This window comes from Leptinotarsa decemlineata, unplaced genomic scaffold (genome assembly GCF_025532065.1).
Source record: "Leptinotarsa decemlineata unplaced genomic scaffold, Ldec_3_MD MMD2_tig00004307_RagTag_RagTag, whole genome shotgun sequence".
In the NCBI taxonomy this organism is placed as follows: Eukaryota; Metazoa; Arthropoda; class Insecta; order Coleoptera; family Chrysomelidae; genus Leptinotarsa; species Leptinotarsa decemlineata.
Window position 1 is genome coordinate 15,178,110 of NW_027412606.1, and position 24,419 is coordinate 15,202,528.

The following is a 24,419-nucleotide window of genomic DNA, read 5'->3' on the forward strand; positions in this document are numbered from 1 at the left end:
GCGTTTTTGCTACGATTCCAATAACAAAATGGCCATGGTAAAATTTTGGATAGGCTACAGTCTCTGATTTTGAATAACAATGTGCGTGTACTGACGTATTTTGACGTGTAGGTTAACAATCTGAAAAAAACTGTGCGCTTCCTTATCACAGCCTTCCAAAATTGCAACTTTTCAGCCTTTCTTTCGCACTATACAAACCATAAAAAACAAGTATTTATTCAGCACAACACCTTTACATCTCATTTCACTTTCTACGACACTCTTCAATCTAATAATCCATTTTTTTCCTATAAAAAACTATAAATTTAAGAAGCAAATCTCCCCATTTTAAGTTTTTGAAGTTAACGTCATAGTAGCCATCACTGATTACTATTAAGTACAAATCAAGTGCTTTTGCTTTCATTGCAAAGATCTTCATTTGTTTTTGGCGCTATATTAAGTGAAATATGGATTTGAAGAATGAATTAACATTGGCGTATCTACCGCAAAATGAACCAAGTGAGTTGGTATTGCTGAATAATTTTAATAGTTTAATTTGGAGGTGGCTGAAAGCAACGGGTATCCATCAAACATAGTGGAAAATATATTAGAAAACAAAAATTTTGGGAGTATTTTCGTAATGCCTCGACTTTTTGAAAAGATAAAGATTCAAAATTCATAGTGCTTCCATATGAACATTCAAAAAAATTGAATATAAGAGTAGCTTATAAAACTGCATGTAGGTACACTTCAACAAGTGTTGGGCAGTCCGAAAGACAAGACGTTGGAAAAAAAAGTCTGGGATTTTGGAAATAAGATGTGATAAGAAATATGTTGGTCAAACCAAACGGATTATATAGCTCGCTACAAGGAACATGTTTCGCATGTTCGGTTTCATAGACCGGAGAAGTCTAGTGTCGCTGAACATGCCATAGAGAACGACCATAGAATAAGTGATAAATGTTCAAAATTGTTGAGAGCGATACATGACTGTAGGTTTCTGGATGCCTGGATGACACTTTGCGCCTGAAAGTTACTTCTTTGCATGATCTACACATACATGTATAGATTTACTCATTTTAAAATTGATTATTTCCTTCCTTTCTTTGGAAGATTCCCATTGTAACAAGAAGTAGAAAGCCAAAAACTTTCTTTCCCAAAATTGGAGGTTTTAAAGACAAGTAGTTTAGCATTGAATCAATAACAGGTACTAGTTAGATCATACTAACCGGTATAGTTAGGAAATACTAACAGGTAGCAGTTAGGCCACTAGCATATACCGATGCTAACAAAGTAGTAAAATTTTGTGACAATGATCTCCTGAGGTTGCTAACTTGGTTAGCGAAACGTGCATCGAGAGACCGTAATTTTTTGTTCTCGTGTTGGGAAATTGTTTTCAATAGATTTCGTCGAAACTCATGTTTATGATTTATATAAATCGCTCTCGTCAAAATGAACATTCAAATCATACGAAATTCGAATAGAAGTCGGTGACAGTCACTAGGGAAACGAATCCATTGTTGAATCAAGTTTTTAATAGGAAAAATGTTGATACTGAACTGAAAACTGTCAAAAAATATGAAATAAGATCTGAAGGTGATGTGGTGAATAAACAGTTGTGTTTTTCTATAGTTTGTATTGTGTAGAATGCAGGTTGAAAAGTTGCCATTTTCGGAACTGGCCAGTAACTCTGAAAATAAGGAGGAGCGCCGATTTTCTCTTTCAGATTCGTAATCTACACGTCTAAATACGAAGGTAGACCCAATTTTCTTTTCAAAATCGGAGGGTACAGCAAGAACGGAGTGGTGGGGGAAACCGCAAAATAGAATATTATTTGTCAAGATGCTTGTCAAAATTGTTGATAATGTAAATTTTTTTCTTGGTGTTCGTTTCTTTGGTATAAGTAATTCTGGTTATTCTAGCGATTTCGGCAGACTAATATGTAACACGTCGACCATAATAAGCTGCAATTAAAAACATGACACGATGCTTTTTTGCAAAATAAAGTGACATTATCTGAATCATTCATTCTTTCTTCAACACCACTGACATGGAGATTTTCTCTCAAAAAGACACCAAAATAATTGTAAAAGGCATATGCTTATATTACGCTAAAAGTAATTCAAAGTATCCATTTGTTGAAGAGGGCAAGACAAAGAGAGAATACGACTAATGAATAAGGAATCTCTGAAGTCTAAAGAGAGAAAGAAAGGGGGGCGGCGGAATATGAGGTCAGACGTCTTGCGCGAAGGAATGTTGGAAGCCCCGGGCGCACTCTCGAATTCCTGGCCCCCTTGTCGGAGCCCCCGCCAGCATGCTAGTTCATTCATTCACAATATCTCGCTGGACCTCCTACCAGGATACCTACGTGATAGTAAGACGGTGTTGCCAATATAAACTCTTCTCATCGTTTCATCGATCAACGTTTTTCATCAATTTCGAAAATGGTTGTATCTATCGAGTTGCTAAGCTGATCCTATCATAAAAATTAACAGAAAAATCTATTATCCCAAGAAAAAAAATGTGTGTAAGAGGTATGTAATGGACTCACTTGTTGAAAGAAATAAAGAAAAGCTAACTAATCATATTGTAGTTATTCAAAATATAACTATGACATCATGACTAAGCAGGAATAAAAAGTAAAAAATAAACGGATGATAAAAATATAATTTTGGCATTTATATTTTTCAATGGTATACGTGGCGTCCTCTATTGGCGAGTAGCAGAGTGAGTTAACTTAGTATTTGTTTTCTTCGGATCGAGAAACGATATCTACTTCGCGTTACGCCGTTGTTTGACGAGAAATGAGGGCCATCATCGGCGAGGCCGTCAGAGGGCTCTGGAAGATGAGGTGCCATGACGTGTAACATTTATTTGAGTGCCTGAGATGGCTGTTTGATTTTGGCTTGATTTAGGAATTTTAAGTTCGTTTTGCGAGGTTTTGACATACATTAGGTGTTTATGTTAAATGCTCAGGACATCTTTTATCTGAAGTAGCTCCGATCACAAATTAATTATGACAAATAAGATAAGTTTAAGAAAAAATAAGACAAAAAATTCACAATGAGTATGGAATGTAAAAAAATATAAAATGAAAACACATTATTGTGGCCTGAAATGAAAAGAAATGATTAAATGCATCAAATAATAAGACCAGTTCAATAATATGTAAACAATAAAAATAAAGATGAATAAGTTATCAACTGAAGGCGTTTCTGGATACTGATAATCGAAACGTGGTGAAGTAGTTTGATTTGAAATATGTATTCTTATTTCCTTTTTTGCATCTTTTCTCATCATTATTCTTCACTATCATATACAGTGTCACCGATAAAGTCCGCATCAAATGAGAAACTTTTTTATTTATCGTTTTATGTGAAATTTGATTTTGGCAGTAGATTTTGCTTAAGAAATTATGTTAAATGGTGTCTACAAAATAGGTCACGTGATTTCCTTAACCTGTCAAAATTGACATTTAAAAAAAGAAACATCGAAAAATGACATTTTTCTTCAAAATATCCAAAAACATCAAAGGATAAAAACATTTTCTTTTGTAATTTTATACCCACACACCAAGTTTCAAACCCATAATAAGTATTTTATATTTTCACTATTTTTCCGCATTCCTGCTTTTTCTACTTATCAAAATTTAAGCACACCTGTACTAAATCATTTATTTTAACTAAACTCGTCACCGAATTTCTTTTTTTGTAATATAATAATATTTTAAGAGCCTCTTTGATGTTAAAAACAAATTTTGAAATATAAAAGTTGTCAAACTTGATGCAAAGTTCATCTACTTTCAACGGGGCTTTCCAAACTATACAGTACTTGAGTTTTTTAATGAGCAAATGGCCTCACAATATGAATTAGAACAAAACGGAACATAAGGAAACAATATCTTAGAGTGTTTATTGTTTTTTTAACAAAAAATACAGTGGAATTTAATCTTAATTAAAAGGAACTGAAAATAAACATGTACCTATACCTAATAGCAAAAAAACACGAAAAAAAGACTCACGACATTAAATACACTACATTTCTGTATGTCTTCCATCGCGTTCTATGCAGATAATTGTCCTTCTTGATACATCTTTTATTGAGTTGCTGATACTCACAGGGTTTATGTTTAAAATAGAGTTTCTAATAACAGTTTCTACGTGATTCACGTCACGAAAAGGTCTTTGTTTATAAACGATTTGTTTTAAGTAACCCCACAAGAAAAAATCTAGTGGGGTTAAATCTGGCGACCTAGGCGGCCATATTTGCTCCATATTTCGCCCAATAACTTTGCCCCTAAACATTTCTAATAGTTTCTCTTTGACTTGTCTTGAACTATGAATAGGAGCCCCGTCACATTGATACCACAGACTGTGTCTTATTTCAACCGGCATATTGTCCACTATATCACTGATCTCAGTATTTAGAAATTGCAAATAATCCTGAGAAGTTAAATTGTGTCTAAAAAAGAATGGTCCCATTACCTGATTATTCAAAACACCGCACCACACATTTTTTGTTTTAAATGAATATTGGTCCCGACATTCTATCACAAAATGAGGATTTTCCTGAGCCCACCACCTACAATTCTGGGAACTGACTACGCCGTTCGATGTGAAGGTAGCTTCGTCGGTCCATAGGATTTTGTAAGGAAATTTTCTGTTTAATTCTACTTCTCCTTGGTACCAGAAAGAGAAATCTAGTCGAACATCGAAATCTCTTTCCTTTAAGGTATTTATAAATTTGGGTTTGTAGGGTTTTAATTTATTTTTATGTAAAATTGCTCTTACGCTTTCTCTTTTAACGCCAGTTCTATCTACAATATTGGTAATACTTGATTTTCCCTGTTCGATAACATCCAGGCAGACAGCCAACTGAACCTCATCATTATTGCGTGATGGATTATGACGTTTTTTAAAAGTATTTTCAACTGAACCAGTCAGTTTAAATTTTTTTAAAATCCTACTTACAGTGGATTGCTGTACATGTCTACCAGGATGTCTTGAGTTAAAAATATCAGCCACTTGTCGATGCAATGTGTTTTCACCACAAATTAGCACAATTTAAATTTTTTCTTGTAAAGATAACATATTATTTTAATTTTCATACATTACATTGAACTAACGGGCATTAATTTATTCAGTGACAGTGACGTTTTCTAAAACACATTATGTAGTTTCATATTTTTTCACAGCCTACCCAGTTCTTTTAAATTAGTGTTGTTAGCGGAGTAGGTAAATGTAAATACTATGAGTTTTTTTCTTTTATTGAATGGGCTTCAAGAATCACGAAATGATGTTTCCTAATGTTCCGTTTTGTTCTAATTCATATTGTGAGGCCATTTGCTCATTAAAAAACTCAAGTACTGTATAGTTTTGAAAGCCCCGTTGAAACTAGATGAACTTTGCATCAAGTTTGACAACTTTAATTTTTCAAAATTTGTTTTTAACATCAAAGAGGCTCTTAAAATATTATTATATTACAAAAAAAGAAATTCGGTGACGAGTTTAGTTAAAATAAATGATTTAGTACAGGTGTGCTTAAATTTTGATAAGTAGAAAAAGCAGGAGTACGGAAAAATAGTGAAAATATAAAATACTTATTATGGATTTGAAACTTGGTGTGTGGTATAAAATTACAAAAGAAAATATTTTTATCCTTTGATATTTTTGGATATTTTGAAGAATAATGTAATTTTTCGATGTTTCTTTTTTTAAATGTCAATTTTGACAGGTTAAGGAAATAACGTGACCTATTTTGTAGACGCCATTTGACATCATTTCTTAAGCAAAATCTACTGCCAAAATCAAATTTCACATAAAACGATAAATAAAAAAGTTTCCCATTTGATGCGGACTTTATCGGTGACACTGTATAAATTTTTATTGTTTATACAGTATTATATTTTTCATATTATTACAATATTTCCTTCTGTAACTATTAGGAATAATTCGCTCCTGGTAGTTTTGAGAATTGCAACCTTTCATTCATACATTTTTTTTTAGTTCTCATAGATTTCGAAAATCAGCTGTACCTAGGCTACAGTACTTCACATTACTGCGTAATACCGTATGTCCTAGTATCACTGGTCTTAAACATTCCTTCTTTGATAGATTTCTCAACTCCTCGTCGCATATTTCGAATAAATTCATTTTATCCATATGTCACGAAAAAACCACGAGGACTGACCTCACGCCCGTCAGCGCCCTCTCATGGTTGCCCTCATTAGATTATTGGTCAACGTCTGTAGAAACAAGTATGATGTACTCGCCAATGACATCTAGCGTTAAATGTGAGCACTTTCATAGTAAAAAGCCCTTTTTGTAACGTGTAACGTTATCAGACGAACTGGTATAATACACTATTCTACAATGCATTTTATATAACAGCAGTCAAAGGACTTAATTAGTTAATTGAGTTCTGTTATATAAAAATGTATTGAAAATAGGTTTATGTACCAGTTCGACTGAGGAAGCTTCTGTGTAGCGAAATGCGTCTCTAGTAAAGTTATTCATGTAATGTGATGTATGTCCTAGTATCACTGGTCTTAAACATTCCTTCTTTGAAAGATTACTGAACTCCTCGTCGCATCGCATATTTCAAGTAAATCCATTTTATCCTTATCTAACGAAAGAACCACGAGAACTGCCGCCCTTCAGCGTCCTCTCATGGTTGCCCTCCTCAGATTATTGGTCAACGTCTGTAGAAACAAGTTTGATGTACTCGCCAATGACATCTAGCGTTAAATGTGAGCACTTTCATAGTAAAAAGCCTTTTTTGTAACGTGTAATATGATCATATCAAACAGTATTTATGGAATTATTTTCGAATACAAAATTACAGACCTATGTTTGTATGAATTCTGTATGAATAATCTGTTACTAGAACGGCAAGGATATTTTTCTCCTATTCTAATATGAGAATGATAGCATGAGAAATGAAGCGTTTCGAGTGCTCTTTTACTACAGTGATTTTTCGAAATTTTTAATATGAATATTTCATTTTGTAAGGTATCATCTAAATAAAATCCCTTTCATTGGAAACGGGTTGATCAATTGAAAGTTGCCATTCGAAATTGCCTACGACCTGCAAGATTCGAATTAAATGTATACATTCCAAATGTGGGAGTCTTTCAAAGATACAAAGAAAACAATTGAAAATAAACTATTTTGAAAAATATGTAGATAATGCTAAGATAATGCAAAGAAGTAACTTTCAGACATAAACTGAAAGAAATAGCCCTCTCGAAACAACTACTTTCATATAAACATTGAATTACACGAAAGAAAAAATACTATCGAAACGATTACTTTCATATGAACATTGAATTATACAACAATCACTTTCCTCTATTCAGTTTGTATTCCAAACATTTGTTATGGAATTGAATCAGATATCATTCACAGGATTGTTACACAAAATATGGTATATGAAAGAGGTGAAATTTCGCTCACATGAAACATTGTCATCCTCAATGGCGCACTTACGATATTTTGGAATGAGACACTTGCCTTCTGTATCTGTATGACAGTACGTAATGACATTCATTCGTGTATTTGATTCAATTCTAAGGAAGAAGAAAATCAACACCGTCTTCAAACCAACGAAGAAAATATCGGAGTATCTGAGATCAGCAGAAGACTCAAATCAGCAGGAGTTCGCAGCTGTGGTAAAGTCTACATAGGTCAGACGAAAAGAAGCATTGTTACCCGCCCAGTCGAGCACAAGCGGAGCTGTCTATTGGGACAGACCGAGAAGTCTGCAGTTGCTGAACATGCACTGTCCGTCAGGGAACACAAGATCCTGTTCGAAAATACCGAGAGGTTAGCAACGTCGAGCTATTATTCAACAAGAATGTAGTTAGAAGCCATAGAAACACACAAACAACAAGAGAACTTCAACAGAAAGGAAGAAAGAACATACCCACCAAAGATCTGGCACACAGCATTAAAAAGCGCCAAAACGAAGCCAAGTCACCCAAATCGCGCGGGAAGTACGCGCGATCCCGCCATTACAGAAAGTGCGCGAAAAATCAGCACACGGCAGAAATGAGGACTTCAGTTTCAGTTGATAGTCAAGAAGAATACTTCGACCACGCCACTGGAGATGACTGTCGCAGTTGCAGTTGAAACGTTTGAAGATTATAACAAAAGAAGACCGCGGCAAAACCCGTTAACCAACCAAATCATTGACGCCAGTCATGAAAGCCCACATTCCTAGATCAACGGGAATGCAAATTATATCACCACGATTGTAGAAGTAATTTTAGACTTTTCCACTAAGTAAATATGAAACCTATGTATACTAGATTGTACACTATGAAAATTCGACTCTGGAGAATGGCCTTTGTTGAACAGATTGATTAGAGAGAAGTATGACTGACAATTGAATAACCACGAGACTACGTCCTTAACCTTGATCATCGATGAAAGTTGTTTTATGTTCAATTCCTAGGTTAAATAAATGGACGTTCTTCTTACAATATTGAAAATCCTATATTATAAGAGTCATATATTCATTTGATTAGAAAATAAATAAAAAGACCATTTCAACTTTATTAATCGTCCAAAAATCTCAATGATGCAAAACGAGACAATTCTTGGCGATATATGCAGGAGGCGAAATATAGAAATATTATTTACTGCTAGTAATTGTTTATGCCACGATTATCAAACCTGTTCTTACGTAGTGTCTTATGAAGGTCAATGAAAAATCCTTGAGCGCAAGTCAAATTATTAAAAAATACAACTGCTAGATAGATTTAGGTATATCTTTCGCACATTTGTGTTCAACAAATCCAGAAATCTAGAGAAGAGTCCCTCGAAAATAGCTAACGAAACCCAACATATATTGAAAATATTAATGAACGACTTGAACAATTCAACAAACAGTTACAAAGAACATGATGCACCTAGAGAAAAATTCACAGGACTATTCAAATTCGTTTCTCTATATGAGGATGTCGGAATGGTAAGAGATCCAGAAACTGCAACAAAAAAATATAGGTCCGTGTTTAAAACTTCAAAGATGGGGGTAGCCCAAGTCATATGACATGCCATATGGAAGTTTCATCAACATATTCTGACAGGTCACATCAAGTACCAATGGCAAAGTGTGAACATATTTCAAGTATGTCTGCGAATAAAGAAGATTCAGGCACAAAAGGGATTTGTGATTATTTGGTTTTCTCCTGTATATCTTCGGAACTAAGAGAGCTACATTCAATTTCATTGCATCCTTCGAAATGATTCTAAAATGAGGAACTGTGCCATAAATCAACTGACTTTCTATTCCTTACCTTTTACGAGATTCCCATGTAGAGAACCGAATTTAAATAGCCCTGTGTTACTGACAGATCCATGAAGTAATTCAAAAAGTAATTCACATGCGACAAATTAATATATTATTATGACGGTTTATCAACATTCTTAAATTCCAAAATGCGAAGAAGAAATATTTTTATGGAGATTCACAAATACTGCGAAATTCTTAAAAAGCTCTCAAAGCAGTGAAGGTGCAAAAATAACGATTTGCGTTTGACTTAAATATCTGTAATCATTTCGAAAAACAGTATCGGGGAAGTTTTTCTCCAAATGAAAGACTGTTGAGTTGAACATATGATAAAATCAGATATACTAAGTCAGTCGAACACTTTCCGTGCTGTAATTCACACTTTGATACTGTTAGAGGTACTATCTTCCTCAACACTTCTTGTTTTCATGTGAATTGTATCCATGTTAATAAAACAATGTTCACACTAATTATTAAGTAAAGGCGCGTTTCGCTACAGATTAACGTCGTCAGACAAACTGATATAATAAACTATTCTACAATGCATTTTATATAACAGCAGTCAAAGGACTTGATTAGTTAATTTAGTTCTGTTATAAAAAATGTATTGAAAATAGGTTTATGTACCAGTTCGACTGAGGATGATGTGAAATTTGTTTTATTATTATAGCTAGTGTTAGCAGATTTTGTCAAGTAACGGATCAGTGTATAAATAATTTAAGTGAATTCATTAAAAAACTGACGTAGATATACCAAACCGTTTTTATATATTGATATAAAAAATGTTACCAAGAAAGTGTTCTGTTATAAAACTTACATAGAATAATTGAGCAACTGATTTTAGAATGTTTGAATGTGACACGACGATAATGTTTGATGTGATGATGAAATATTGAAACTAGAATCCGGAAAGTGGAAAAAACCATGAAAAAAACATGTTATTTTTATTTTATCATAGATTTCCCTTGTACTGTATAGAGTCATATTTTTATACGAAGGTTATTATTTATTTTCCTATTATAAACTAAACACTGTAATTACTGAGAAACAATGAGGTTGAATTGGATATTCCAAAAATTTGCTTTGTGAACTATTTCGAAGTCTACCATGAGAACTCCCTAGGAAACCTTTTAAGGATTCTAATTTATTTGATGATACCATACAGACCATACAGTCCAGGCATCCATAAGGAATTTTATCATTGGTATACCAATACCCGTCGACAGAATGTGCATAATTACATATTCAAATTCAAATTTATTGCATCCATAGTCTATTAACAATAAATAGATCGGATTAGTCCAAGTTCACTAATTAAATTGTGCCTGATGATTATGTACAATTAAAATGACAAACATAAATGATGGTTAAAAAAAAAGATTACATTCTTGAATGTTATGAAACATCGAGTCAAAAACCGAATTTGAATCAGGTATTTCGGTGATGCATACAGTATGCATCACCGAAATATGCAGCATAATTCACCGCCTGTGAAAAATCACAAGACCATCACAAAGACAAAGCAAAATATGAAGAAGTATGAGAAGGTCAGTACAGTCAGTACAGGAGTAAAAGCATCCTTCGGCCAGTACTTTCTTCAATTTGCGTTTGAAGATATCTGGACGTCTGCTCTCTCTCTCAATTCGAGGGGCAGAATTTCGAATAGACGTATTTCAGTATCCACTGGAACTGTTTTTCGCATGGAGTGACAAATTTTCTTCGGTAATTTTTTTTTTTTTTTCGTTTCTGGTGTCATACATGTGAATATCGCAATGCCTTCTAAAACTATTAAGGTTCTTGAAAGTGTGAGTCAACAGTTTTAATATATAAATAGAGGGCACCGTGAGCATTTTATTACTTTTGAAAGTGTCTCTGCATGATGTTCTATAAGATAAGCAAAGATGAGCAGAAAATACCTCTAATAATACGTTTTTTCAACACAAACACTCTTTGTAGTTCGGACGCTTGACCCCACACAACGATACTATATGAAATAGCGGAGTACCCCAATGCATAGTAAATTTCAAGCAGACATTCTTGTTCTAGCATGTTTTGGAGTGCAGTGACCACATAGAAACATTTGTTCATCTTGTCACCAACTACATCGACTTACGAGTTCTATGATAGGTTGCAGTCGAATTGTGTTCCTAAGAACTTCACCATTATGGATGGCTCAATTGACACTCCTTCAAATAAGAGCGATAAATACATCGATGAGTCAACTTTTGTTCATAGTATCTTTTGACGAGAACACCAACTGCATGTGGAAATGATAAAGACATTATCTTATAGCAAAGCATATGCTTTTTAGCATTTATAGCAACAGCATTGGCCATGGCTATAAAATTTTATACAGCATGCACGGCAAGGTGAGTAAGGGCGAAACCAAGACGAAATTCAAAATCCTTATTTTAGAAAAACCTATTATTTCAAGAATTATTTAGGAAACCAAAATTATCTTCAATACCCTGTGTCTTGAAAAATATCAGACACTCATTGAAGTCAACCTGTACCACTAAATCATTTGAATTGAAGGCTAAAGAGCAGATTCAGGCCTTGGTGAGAAGACTTTTGTGAAATAATAGTTTGGCAGTGCTCTAATTTGAAAGGAGAGCTTCCTAAAAATAACATAAACTTTTATACCGGTTCAACCTGAACTATCAATCAAACACATAAAATTAGTTCCTTGTGCAATTGAACTGAGCTTATCATTTAGGAGATATGATTTATAAAACATTAGTGGTCCGCCCCGGCTCCACACGTGTGAAAAGCTGATACTAAATACACATATAAACGCGTGCGATCGCTGCGAATCATAGTGTTATAGGGCAAAGCGAGGCCTTCGCATCTGCTATATACTTGCATTTTAAATCTGTAATATCTTCGAAAATATTAATTTAAATAACATGCTGCTAGGGGCCATATTGATTTATATTAAACACACAATGTATTTGAAATACTTAATTAGATAAGGATTAATGCAGTGTTGATTAAAATCGCTTCGTGAAAATGTAAAGGATGAAAAATGGTTATTGTGGGTTATCCCTAAGAGATAGACATATACCATCGCGGACTATTTTGTAAACCTTTTTGAGGTATACAATACTGTATAGTAGGTACACTATTTTGATCCATCTCGTAGGGTTCAGCCAGCGTTTGCAACGTAAGCGCAAAACTGCGTTTATTTACGACATCACATTAGCAACCTCTAAAATTATCTGTGTTTCTCTACTATATTATGCATGTTATATACATATAAACGTTACTCTTGAATCACTCTATCTGTTTTAAAAACCCGCATCAAAAGCCGTTGCGTAATTTTAAAGATATAAGCATACATAGGGACGGACAGCGCAAAGCCACTTTGTTTTATACTATATACTGATATTCTCATTTACAAACTGAAAATTATGTAAAAACTTGACTTCAGAATAGAAATCATAAGACAAAATATCAGTCATAAAGCCATCTCGTATTTAACTTTAGTACCGACAGTCGCGCATGAGGAAATTCTGGTATATCAGGGTCGTAAAATGATTTTATGAAAAGTTTACATGAATTTCACTTTTTTATATTGCCAAACTAAAAAATAGAATCATTTGGTCATATCTCTTTAGGATAGACTAGACGATATTTGTCATAAAAATGTGAGCAGTACAAATTCATTGCAAAATCACTAATTGAATTTCGTAACCATATTCACTTGTCTTATAAATCCAATAAATCAATTTTACTCGATAGGATATTCTTTGAAATATACAGTTAATATGCAAACAAATTACGCTTCATTGTTCGAGTAAAATGAAAGAAGTATTCATAAAAACAAAAGTATAATAATATGCAGATTTACTACAGAAGGTTAATCAATGCAAATTGACTATCGAATAAAAAAATGACAATCCTCCATAACTATGTCATGGGTATATTACTGATATTTTTGTGATATCTAGCTACAAATGTAGTTTAAACGATAGATAATAAATTTGTTAATGAATGTATACATTTTATCTGGCAATTGTTCTTACTTTGATCCATTGGTCTAAGGACCACTGCGTTTATGTGATGAAAGGGTTAGTTATTTACTGGAGCTAGAATTACTGGTATTCTCAACTATTCTAGCGTTATTTTTCAGTACATAGTATTATACTTTTATTGCATGGGGCAAACTGTTTCGGCTTGCAAAAAATTTACTATAATTAGCGCACGTTACGTTATAAACACCTAAAAAAGGTTGTGCATATCTCTCTACCCTTGGAGACAGATGGAAAAAGAATTAGAATGACCTAGTATTCTTTATAATACGAAATGATTATCAGTATTCAATAGCAAATAACACTGAGTGATAAAAAGTTTGAATTACAAAGTAATTGTATGTATAAATAAATAATCGGTCTGTTCAACATTATGGACATATTTTAATCATGTCACCTGAGAAATAGTTTCAACAAAATATCTTTTTCTGATTTGCATACATTACAATAATAATTTGAACCGAAACAGTTCCCAAGACCTTCATTCGTTTTCACTCAACTACTAATATAATTTTAATGAAATTAATGAAAACACTTTGACAATTTAGTAACTGGTTTTTTTCAACATTTCGACCGAATTCCTGCCAACTTGATAATCGAAAGCACTTTTGTCCAATTTCCATTAGTTATTTCATTTTTACTTTACTTGATATAGGATAAAATCCGAAACCGGCCGTAAAAATGGAATAACTAGTGGAAATTAGACAAAAGTGTTTTCATTAATTTCATTAAAGTGATCATGAATTTCCACAAAATAAGCAAGTCATCAATTACACAAACTACTAGTATATTTGTGGAAGAACTCTCTTTATATGTCTACTCAAATTGTTACTAGTATTTTATGTAATGGTTATTGTCATGTTTAGATAGTAGTTTTTTCACTTTTTCTGACGATTTTTCCATATATGTGAGGGTATACTTGGTTAATGTCCTGTTTGAATATTTTTTGATGACGATTCGATGAATCTTTAATTTTTTTTATGAAAAAATAGAACAAAAATTAGCAAGGAGCCGTAGCTCGAAAACAATTTCGAAAATAGTTTTGTGTATCAATTTTTCATCATTTCAAATTGACGTTTGGCTCATATTCTACCTAAAAATGCTCTATAGAGCAATAATTACCAAAGATATGATGATATGAATAACAACCCTTCAATATTTCCACTGAGATTTTCACGGCATAAAAATTCCAGAAGTTTAGGAAAAACTTCCAGGTTCCAGACAAACGATCATTAAAAAAAAATAAGCTGATGTTGACTTCATTCTGTAAATGGATTTATCTCTCCTAATTTTCAGCTCGTACTAAATTTCGGTATGACTACGAAACACTTCACTGGGAATGAGGAGTTGTGATATAAAAAACTATTTGGTGCTCTATTTTTTTCATATAATGAAGTTAAACAATATTTTGAGAAAAGTTTGTGATACATTTGGTCAAGTACTTCTATTAAAGAGCCGAAACTGAAGGAGAACGAAGCCAGACGGCATATGAAAACATACATATTACATATAAAAACATAGGCTTTTATGAGCGGAGTCATGATTAAAGAGAATAGAATCTGGGCTGGTATGTGCGTTGACTTCGAGAACGAGAGTTATATCCCGAAATCTCAGCAACGTTGCCGAGACTTCGATGTATTCTGAATCATCTTTTTTTTCGTATATTTCGGAAACCAAAAGAATTAGTATCGATTTTTGGTATTTTTGGTTAAAACCACCGCATCCCGCAAGGATTGCAGTGACAGTCCGAGTCTCTGCATATGATGATTCAAATGACAGTGACCTGTAGGAAGGCCTATTAGACATCGTAGTTCATCCCTACTGTAGTCCAACAACTGTTTGGTATCAAGCTTCGAAGGGTGAATAAACGCCTTGGAGTGAGCCAATCCTTGAAGATTCTGCCAGAAGTTCATAAATCTTCTTGCCATCCAGATGTTCAATCTTTGTTTGGCAAAGCCTAACACGATGACAATGACGATTCTGGTCCGATGAAGCTGGTTACAGCACCCTCCTTTGCAAGGGAGTCAGCAGCGTCTTCCCATCTAGGCCAGTATGGCAAGGAATTCAGACCAGAGACAATCTATTAGGTCTTCCTTTGGCAATTTGCTCCCAATTTAGACGTTGCTCGGTAGTAGCCAAGAGCTTCCAACACCGCTTGACTGTCCGAGAATATTTTTATTGACTTGTGTATGAGGTTGGATTCTTCCAATCTCTCCGCATACAATTTAATAGCGTGAATTTCCGCTTGAAATACAGACACATAGGTTCTTAGGCAGGTTGATATCTTTGAACTGGATCTGCGACTGAAAACACCTGCACCGGAACCGGAAGGTGTTTTTGATCCATCTGTGAACCAACAACTATCTGCTCTCAATACTTCCTTCTTCCGGAGGATCCAGTCCTCTCTACTCGGAAACAGTACTTTATAAGGCAGTTCATTGTTGACAGTTGGAGGCATAAAGTAATTTCCAGAATGATGTGACTTCCAGTGTCAACCATCAGTCTGTTACACTCTGCATTAAATTCATTTGTGCAATTGGCAATGTGCACAAGTCTATATGAAGTCCTTCTAGCCTCTCTCTTCAGAAAAGTGTGGAGAGGAGGTAGATCTAGAAAGATCTCCATGGCCGCTGACGGTGTGGTACTGATGGCCAGACAAGCCTGTCTCTGTAAGTCAGAGAGCTTCGCCTGGACCGTTTTCTGCAAAGCCTTCAGCCACCAGGCAATTGCACCATAAGTGATCAATGGTCTGACAATCATCAGATAAATCCAATGGATTTGTTTGCGACCTAAACCCCAAGTTTAACCACAAATCCTTCGACATGTCCATAATGACAGTCTGGGTTTGTGCAAAACTTTTTCCAAGTGAGCGTTTCAGGTGAGTTTTCATCAAGGACAATGCCAAGATATTTCACCACCGTTCCAAATGAAATGACGTCACCATTGAGGGAAAGTGCCGTTAGATCGTCCAATTGTCTCCTCCTGGTGAAGGGGATTATCACAGTTTTGCTGGGGTTGATAGACATCTGCTCCCTCAGGCACCAACTGTAAATGAACAACTTCCATCATGCTCTGGACGATATTACAAGCTACCCTTCTCGACGTGGACCTTGACAAGAAGACAAGGTCATCTGCATAAGCTTGCAGATCAAAAAACTGTACTTGGGGACAGAATATCATTTTCTTTCTACAAAAAACCAAGGCCTGCTGCGAATATTTTTATAGGTTGAAATACAAGAAATCGTATTGGCGATTTTTTCAGGAAAAATTTAAAATATTCAATGGACTTTGCACCCTCTCAAATGGTGGTATACTGAAATTCATCAAGAAATATTGAATATTGATAATTTTGTGGTTGAATCCATATTCACATTGTATCATGATAGGAATGTTAACTACACACCTCTTAAATGCTTTTTAAATCTCAGTGAGTTGGCCGTGAAACACCGTGCGGATATGCAAAATCGCACTATTTCATTTGGCACTTGAAATGAAAGACTATTGGTGATTATTATCGCTACTGTCAAAAACTCTATTGAGTCAGATCATGGCCAATTATTATGAAAAATATTTTGTAAAGCGATAGGAATTGGTGAATTATCATGGGAGAAGTGTGCGAGATAAAATTGAACTTGTGCGCCTTGACGGAGATAATGTGGGCAGCATTACGGTGAACCGTATAATATTTTCGTAATAATCCTCATTCAAGCTTATGAACGGCTAGTTTGAACTTAAATATCTCTAGAGAAAATATAAGGAGATGCCTTGTAAAAAATGAAAGTAAACCATACCAGCCTAAATTTTACACACTCTGGAACAGGAAGATAAAGAAAGAAGGTTATAATTCTGTTTGTGAGCTCAAGGAGAATATTTGAATGGTTGTATAAACTTCTTCAAAACAATGTTGATAAGTGATGAAGCTACGTTCACTACAAATGGTGTAGTCTCATCCCAAAATTCAAGGTACTGGTCTGCGGATAATTCTAATTATTTCCATTAAATAAATGTGTCATGTAGAATGATCCATGATAAGGTCATCGTTCTTGGGAGGCAATACATAACTTACCAGTTCAGGATCGCCTGAATTTGAAATTTCAATTAGATGGGTGTCCTGTACATAATTCATTTATTGTAAGAGAATGGCTGAATTATAATAATTATTGAAATCGACGGATAGGTCGTATATTGAGTGGCCGCCAAGATCATCGGATCTGAGACGCATCAGATTATCTGCAGCGTGTGCAAAAACTACAACAGAACAACTGAAAAAAGTTATATTGAATATTAGAAGAAGGTGTGACAAGTGCATTGTAATGAATATCGGATTGGTTGAAACAACGAAAATTTGATGAACGTTCATTCCTGTTTCTGTCTACAATAATTTGTTGGATATTGTTTTTTAATTGTTTAATTGGTTGAATGATTAATTGATCAGAATGAATATGTTCATGCGTTTATTTAATTTGCCACTTGGTTATCAACGATAAAATTTGGTATAGCACCATTTGAGAGGATGCCCAGTCCAATGGTGATTTTAAAATTCTCCTAAAAAAATCGCTAATACGATTTCTTGTATTTTAACCCATAAACATATTCGCAGCAGGGCTTGGTTTTTGTAGAAAGAAAATGATATTTGGTCTCAAAGTACAGTTTTTTGAGGTCTACAATTCAAAATAAATCGAGATCGGAGAAAAGATGCAAATTCAAGGGAGGTTTCCTGCTTTCAAGTAGGTCATATTGTTTACGCCACTAAGCCGTAAAGAATATCTTTCCCAGAAGAAACAAGCAGCATCGGTTTATGCAAAGACTGCACCGGCGAAAAAACTTCAAGAGCCCCAAAGAGGAGAGACGACGCTGACCACGGGACCTAAAAAACACAAACCAATGAAAAGCCCACAGGACAGTCGGACAAGCAAACCAACCTGTTTGAAAAAGATGAGCAGATTGACGTACTGTAACTTCCTACCTCCGAACGCAGGAGAATATCTCTGCTCCCCGCCAACATTACACAGTCCAGGAAACCAATCTGTAAGCTGCGCAACACCTACATGATCAATAGACCAGGTCTAAACGCATCACAAAGAATTACCCATCTAAGTTAATGGATCTAGTGCAGCACGAAGGCCGAAAAGCGGAACTCTCAACAGGCAATGTGGTCGCAGTGAAGTTTTGAAATATTTGATCCTGCGAGAAAACTTGCAGAAAAACAATGTCTGAGGATTGTCTTCAGATTATCATCGAACAGTGGCCATGGGCGACTTTAACAACGCAAAGTCACACGAATGGAACTTTAGGAGGGGAAACCGGAGAGAAAGGTGGCTAGCAAGACTTCAAGACGACTTCGGAAACACCGAAGTCGTTGCCTCGTCACTGGCCCACTATTCCAGGGCGAATAATATATTCAGACATCACACACAATCTTTGTTTGTGAGCATACTATATGTTGATACAATTTGTAATAAAACAGTACAAATTTTACTCGCAGGGAATATATAAAACAGGAAAAGGTGTTTTCATTCGGATATGACAGAAATAAATGGGGAATGTTCCCCAATTTGGGTTATCACAGTAAATGCAAGTTTGAACAAAAGAAAGTTGAGTTTAATTCATGAGATTTTCAAATTCACTTCGAAAAGTATTCAAATTGATGTTTCAAATGTTGGGTTTCAATTTTTAAAGGGATTTGTTTCTAATTCACATATTGGCAACAGCGCCTATATCAAGTACAAATAATTTATACGTACCTAGATATTCTACTTTAAAAAGGAAAATTATCTTTATGAATCAACAATTAAGGCAAAATATAAATCATAGTTCAATACCACCTCCACAAGCCACATAAACAACAGTTGTTTTGTTATTTATTTATATAGAGGAAGATAGGTTAAGTGCATAAAATGTCATATGTCACAGAATGTCTCGGAACTCGGAACATAAGTGAACAGAACAGTACGCCTCTGAAATATGTCATCTTTGTTTGTCTCATACAGGTAACAGATTCATTGTCCTTTATTAGCTATAACCGATGTTGCCAAATGGTGAAATAGAAACGAATCCCTTTAAATGTTGAATGCATTATTTCATTGCTCTTTTTTAAGTATTTAAATAATTTTTTAAAGAAAAAGGTTGAAATGATACATTTAAAATGCATTGTTTTAGAGCTCTTTTATGGAAACTACTTGATTTTCGTCAGGAGGAACATTCCCCATTGTGTATTTGATATTGAGATTCTTCCTAATTGTTTCCTCCTACCAGGAATACATCATTAATGTATTACTGTAATAAATGTCGTTTTCGCTCTTCGTAATAAGTCAAATCCAGATATCAATCCAGATGTCTTCATAGTTCGACATACTTTTTTAATTATTATATTACGTGTAGTATTATTATATTAAAGTTAATTACTTTATTTATTTCTTGGGAAGTTTCTCATATTTTTTGTATAACAATGAAGAAGAACAAATCCAAAAAGTTCTATCCAATCGTACCTATAAAAATATTACCTTTTCAATTTAAATGAATTATAACTTCCATTAGATTGTCACTGATCAGGGTGTAGTTTCAAAAATTCATGAAAATCAAATCATTCGAAAAAAGTTATACAGTTTTCCGATGCAAAATCCTGTATATATTGTCTTGCAAATAGATCAACATTGACGTCTCTAACTTTGTTACAGGTGCTCACTGTCAGTCCTTGGGCCTGCAAGCAAGGAGTTCCACAGGGGTCTATACTCGGACCACTGCTTTTTTTATTTATACGAATGACTTGATACAATACCTAAATAGTCTTTCGAAGGTACATATAGTTGCATATGCAGACGATACAAATGTTCTGGTCACTGATCATAACACTTTTCTGTTGGTTCTGCACTTGCAGAAACAACAGAATCCATATATGAGAAAATAATGAAATGGGCTGATGAAAATCATCAAGCACTCAGTATCAGTAAAACAGCAATAATGAAATTCTCAATACAGAACACCACTGAAACTCTCAAAATATATGAAGATAGTCAACTAGAGGTGACATCCAATCCAGAAACAAAAATGCTAGGTCTAAGTCTAGATTATAAGTTCAATTGGAGTCCTCATATAAATTCACTTTGTGATAAACTACGAAATAACTGTTATGAACTAAGATATATGTCGAATCATTGTGTGTTCTCCTAAATCTGTATTATGCAACTATGATAATAATAATAATCATTGCCTTTATTACTTTCAAATAAATATATACAAAAAAAATTATCAAAAATACTGATGACTATCCTAAATATCAATGAAAATAAAGTTTATTTTTGTGAAGTGTTGAACACCATCAAGAATATTCTCCCATTGGCTGTCACTTGCGCTATGGATTCTTAAATTGGGGTATGAGCTCATCTGCTGAAAGAGTATTCATTTTACAAAAGCGCGAATCCTCATCGAACCTCTCTCTATCAGAAGAGTCACCTATACCTTGGACTCAAAATTGATAACAAGCTAGATGTTTCTATTAAGAACTCAATGAATATCTGGAAACTGCTAGACCGTTGACGAGTTTTAATAGTTACTCTCGATAAATAATTGTTAATTACCTTTATATGTCCAGATTAGTATCTGTCATGTTTTGTTGTTTTATATATATTTTTTAGTTATACATAGACGTCTTCCTTGTTACTGCATGTAAATGTTTATTGTCATGCCTTCATACTGTTCAACAAGTGAAATGAATATTATTATTATTATTATTATATATACAGAACTGGATAAACCTTCAACTGAGTATGTGCGAAAATTTCAATGCACATCAAGCAATATAGTATTGGTTTATAAAATCATAAATTTGAGAGCCACATAGAGTGATTGTTAGTAATACTCTCTATACCAATACTAATCTCTCCTCAACCTGCAGAAAAAATATGTTGGAGGGTTATTTCCAGATCATCACCCAACAGTGGCCATGGGCGACTTCATCGCTAAGTCCCACGAATTACTAATTTCTCCTAAAAATATACTCTAGTGATGACTAGACACCCTACTCTCCACAAAACCAAGTTAATAATAGAGTCGGTTACATGAATTTTCGATTTACCTATTTATCTAAACGATTGATATAAATATTCCTTTTTTTATCTAAATTTTAACTAAATTCCAATTCCACAATGCGTGTCTCCCATTTGACCAAATTCATACATTTCAATTTCTTGTATGTACACTATTCTCATTGTAACTTAATGTAACATTACATTTCAAATTTTTCTTATTGAATCATATTTTTCTTCATTCAACTAAATTTCATCGAACTTGAATAAAAAATACTCATCGCCCCTGTGGCCTAATGGATAAGGCATCGGCCTCCTAAGCCGGGGACTGTGGGTTCGAGTCCCACCAGGGGTAATCTTTTTTTCAATTCGGAAAGACCACGGAATGGCATTGATTAATGCTTTAAGAAACCTTACTCACACACATCAAAAAAATAGTTGTTTATTTATTATTTTATTTTACACAAATGTGAGTCCTTCTACGCTCCTGAAATTGCATAGCTTCCCAGAAAATTCGAAGCAAAGTAATATAAAATGGAATTCCAAATCTGTATGTAACCCAGTTTTTAAACTTGTGTTTCTGCAGTGAATTTCAACTAATTTTATTTGTAAGAACATCAAATGTGCCTATGTTTGTATTAACAAATATATAACCTTCTGTTTTACGTAATTAGGGCCATCTGGAGGTAGGTGTTCAAATAATTTAAATAAATTAAAGTGAAACAAAAATCGGAGCGAAAATACACGTCTATTGGACACTAAGAATAATTATGTTATAAAATAAATTACCTGTCATCCGACGATTTACTTTATTTTTAAATCGGATGAAGCCCTAACCTAAAGTATAATATTAATCAGAAGGACATATTGACGAGCATATTGACTAACGTTTTGTTACTCATTCTATCATGCATTTTTCTAAAAGATAAAAGTGATTTTTTGTGAAATTTGTCGTGTCATGTTGTGTTTATATTTTTAGATGATATTTGATTTTTAACTACTAAGAGATACCATATGAAGAAATAATATTTTTATCCATGACTTTTACATAAAGTACCCATTAATTAGTGATTAATGACTCATTAATCACTGATGTCAGATGCTTCTTTGATTCAGTTATAATATTATATTGTTTTGCTACAAACAATCGGTTTTTAAAATTTTATCGTGTAAACAATCAAATATCATCATTTCAGTTCTGTACCTTCATATATACCACCAAAAATAAGATGCTAAAGTTGCCTCACTAAATGTATTGTAAGTCAAATAAAGTATATAATATGGCATATGTATCTTTTTTAAACTGGCAAAAGGGAAAGAAAACCACTTCATTTTCTGAATTGACTTTGTTAGTATACTTTACTGAATTACATTCTGTAACTTACGGTTGTTTTAATAATTTGACTTATGAGTGCATGCAGAAGTAATGAGTTGTATGTAATGAAAATAACCCATTTGCAAGATCTTGGAACAGCTTTTTTGGTTAATGTACCAAAACAAAATTTACTGTTACAGATAACTTTTACAAAATATGCAAGACATATACAGTGTCATCCCCAAAGTATGCACCATATGGGAAACTTATTTTTGTGTTTGTGCGACCCCTAAAACTAAACATGCACCAACAAAATACAGTAAAACACACGTAATATACGAGGAGCCTTGAAATATTTGATTTTGAGACAAGAGTAAAGTACTCTTATTTTGAAAAATCTCGGGAAATGTTACTTAGAAACGTTGTTCAGCATTAAAAGATACATCTGAATTTGAAATCATGGCCATCTAAGTGAGTTTTATTTTTTACCCATTGTTTTTAAATGGGGACTACGAAAAAAATTGCTAAAACGATAAACAGATAGCATTGTGTACACGACGGTTCGTTTCAAAGGCCTGTAATATTACGAATTACACACTTATGGTGTTAACCACGGTCATTTTTTTCGAAGAGTAAAATAATTCTCAAAGTTTTTGGTGCAAAGTTATTTTTATTTTTTGTTAACACCGAAAATTACTAAAAATTATACAGTATTGTAATAAGCACTCAATATTCAATAATATCAAATCACAAAACATCAAAATAAAATAGGTATTTCGGAACAAACTCATTGATTTTCTGCTGATTTTCTTGTACAAAATAATTCTCCAAAATAATTTTCAGAAATACCTAGTTCATTTTGATGTTCTGTGATTTGATATTATTCAATATTAAATTCTTGTTACAATACTGTATAATTTTGAGTAATTTTCGGTGTTAACAAAAAATGAAAATAACTTTGCACCAAAAACTGAAAATTATTTTACTTTTTAAACAAAATTTCCGTGGTTAACACCAATTTGTGTGATTTGTAATATTGCAGGCTTTTAAAATGAACCGTTATATACAGGATGCTGTCTTGTCGTTTTAGTATTTTCGTAGTAGCCATAAAAAATAGGTAAAAAGATATAACTTCACTTAGATGGCCGTTACTTCAAATCCAGATGTATTTTTTAATGCTGAACAACTTTTCTAAATAACATTTCCCAAGATTTTTCAAACTAATAGTACTTTACTCCAGTCTCAAAATCAAATATTTCAAGGCTCCTCGTATATTACGTGTGTTTTACTGTATTTTGTTGGTGCATATTTAGTTTTAGGGAAAGCACAAACTTTTATCAAGAATAATATTTTGTCGAAAAATACTTAATAAATAAGTTTCCCATGTGGTGCATACTTTGGGGATGACACTGTCTTCGACCAAGTGCAAAACCAAGAAAGGATATCGCTGCTTTCCTCAAATTACCGAATCCAGAACAATATTCCGGTCATAGCTTCCGCAGATCTTTTGCAACAACAGTAGTTGACGCGGGGATATCACTGCTGTCAAAAGATACGGTGGATGGAAGTCCACCGCCGTAGCACAACTCTTCATAGACGAATTCGTCAAAAATAAAACCAAAACGGCCAACAAAATATCGTCTTCAATTCAACCAAAAGTAAACCAAATGTTCACGGCCACTCGCCGTGAACTTCATCTTGTGAATATTAACCAGCATTATACGGTCGTTGAATAATATACTATTATTGGTTTGAATGAATAAAAATTACTCCAAACTA

The 24,419-nt window shown here is 33.9% G+C and overlaps 1 protein-coding gene and 1 non-coding gene across 4 annotated transcripts in view; one reads left to right on the forward strand and one right to left on the reverse strand.

Annotated features, from left to right (window-relative positions):
* Nucleotides 1-24,419, reverse strand: part of LOC111516774 (zinc transporter ZIP11) — a 409,569-nt gene that overhangs the window by 327,338 nt on the left and 57,812 nt on the right. The window lies entirely within an intron of this gene.
* Nucleotides 21,608-21,680, forward strand: TRNAR-CCU (transfer RNA arginine (anticodon CCU)). Its single transcript has one exon. It is a non-coding gene; the product is annotated as a tRNA-Arg (tRNA).